Genomic DNA, 2584 nt, shown 5'->3' on the forward strand with positions numbered 1-2584 from the left:
AAAGGAAATCCTGTAACCGAACAACAGGAATCCAGCTTATTTAATTCATGAGGCGTGGTTTGGCCCTGTGCATAATTAAAATCGGAGTGTCACGCCCTAGAAATAAATGTTGAGAATTAATTAAACACAGCACGGCCCGTTCATAAAACGGAAGGCTATCGATTTAAGGATGTGTTTTAGAAAAAATATACGTGTATAAGTGAAAATATTCATTATTAATTAAAAAAACAGGTTACAAACTATTCACACCCAATCATCTACACTTTGTAAGTCTGTGTGTATAAAATGCTAAAAATGGGTTACATCAGAAATTTCAAGTCAGTTTTGAACCAAGTGTTTTGCTGGAAAAAAATTTGAACATGACACTGTTTTGTTTTTTGTAAACTGCAAAAATGTATTCCTGTCTTTCTCCCTATTTCACTGCCGCCCACTCTACAAAAGCCACCATTTCCTTTGTCCTCGTCAGAATTCATATGAATCTGAAACCGCGTAATCAATTACCTTTTACACTTAATGTGAAAAGTTTCGTGGTTCCATTTCATTAAGAAACTCTGGGAGTCTAAAATAGATTTGTCTCTGGTGTATCTTGCTAGAACACTTAAGAAGGAAGTAAGCTGTTCTGATACCATAAAATGATTCAATGTGAATCAATTTTCAAAAAGCCAGAAACCGTAGATACGGCCACTTCAAAGCCAATGGTACTTCCTCGTACAGCTGGAAGAGGCAAGCGACACACACCCTGTCGCAATTCCTGAGCCCTGGGGCTGTTTGGACTGAGGCACCAGAATTGCCTTTCTTGGTTTACAGAGAATCAAGCCGGAACAGCCTGCCCTGCCTGGGAGAGCCATCCGCCTGTGGCAAGGAAAAGAATAGTCACAGCTTTAGCCTCTTGTGTGTATCTCGACCAATGAAGGCTTTGTGACGGGTCCTGGTTTCTTGTGAAGAGGGGTTTGGGGGCCCAATATGGGCCCAAGAAGTGGGGTTAGTCTGAAGAGTGATAAGGAACTGCGCTGTCCTGCCCAGACCTCCTGTGCTGGATGTAGACACCCATCCGCCAGCTGCTAGGAGTGTGAGCGGCCGACAGCTCACAGCTGCCCCATTTCTCCAAGGCCCCTGCTGACCAGAGCCCTGCCAAAGCGCTCACTCGCTCCTGTCCTCCAGCAGAGGACAACAAGCCGTCTGACACAACCTACAACCGCGCCTCAAGGAAGGCCCCCTCTGCAGTGCGATCTCATGCTCCAGGGGCCCAGACCCACCACCCCATTGCACCCCTGGATGGGGCCGGGGCCAGACACCACCTCAGTGTGCATCCTTACTCAGCCCCCTCCCGCTTGTCCCCCACGTCCCTCTGTCTCTGAGCTGACCCTCGGCACATCACAGGAACCCCAGCCGGGCTTATGCCCTGCCTTTAGGAAGCCAGGCCTCACACACATATTTTGACTTGAGAAATTATTCTATTTCCTGGACAAGCTCCTGGGTGGCACCAGATCTGAGAACTAATGTTTCTCTTTGTGTCTGTGTGTCGGAGCATCCCCGTGCCTGGGGAGGGCTGTAGGTAGCTCACAAGCTCACTGCTGACAGTGATGACAAATCGTCCTTCTGTCTTGAAGGGACCTGGCTTCAGAATGGCGAGGCCAGGCTGGAGAGTCTGGCAGGACCTCCCATCATGACAATAGTCTAAAATGAATAACTCTCATCACACTGTTCCAGGGTCACCTCCAACAGGAATGGCCCCCGGGGCAAGACTAACTCGGTGGGAAGGGGCTGCAAGTTCTTAAAGGAAAAGGTGGTCCAAGAGTCTGTGGATTGTGGACAATTTCTGAGACACCACAGACCACCTTCACTCCACTCTTCTGTGTATTCATTCTCCCTCTGAAAAGCACTCCCTTACTTCTAACAATGCCTCTTAGTCCTGTGCACCCTTCAATGCCGTATTGTCCTTGTCCTCCATGTCCTGTGCCACCCCAAGTCCTCCTTGCCACAGAAAGCTCTCCTGTCTCCTACTTTATACAACCCCTGTTGCCCATACCATTCTTTTAGCGCCTCGTGTACACTGGCATGACTGTTCCTGGTATCTACGTGTATGTCCGTAGTCTCCGACGTATTTAAAAAGCCCTCGAGGATAAGGACTATGCCTTATAAAGCATCTCTCTAAACATTATGCACGTTACGGATGCTCAGTAAATATTTATTAGTGATGTTGACATGTATCTTCAGAGTTGAGCTTGCAAAATGATATGCCTTCATGTGCATAACAGGATTTTGTGAGGTCTGCTAATTAAGATCTTTTACTGCCCTGGGAGATTACCAAATGATCACCGGGATTGAAAAGGAGTTAGTGTTTTGTTGAAAACAGAGATATTAAAGTTCAAAGAAAGCTCAGTGCTCCCAGGCAGCCCCACCCCCACCCCAGTGCAAAAGAGAAGGATCTGCTATGATAGCCTTCACCCACAAAAGATCTAAAAGGGAACTCTGTGCCCCACAAAAACAAGGCTGTTTGGGGGAGGAGGTGGCAATGTTTGCAAGGGGAGGCCAGCCTCCCCATTAACAGCCTTTTTGACTGGTTTCTGTGTCAAAAACTGTG

This window comes from Hipposideros armiger, unplaced genomic scaffold (assembly GCF_001890085.2).
Source record: "Hipposideros armiger isolate ML-2016 unplaced genomic scaffold, ASM189008v1 scaffold_37, whole genome shotgun sequence".
In the NCBI taxonomy this organism is placed as follows: domain Eukaryota; kingdom Metazoa; phylum Chordata; class Mammalia; order Chiroptera; family Hipposideridae; genus Hipposideros; species Hipposideros armiger.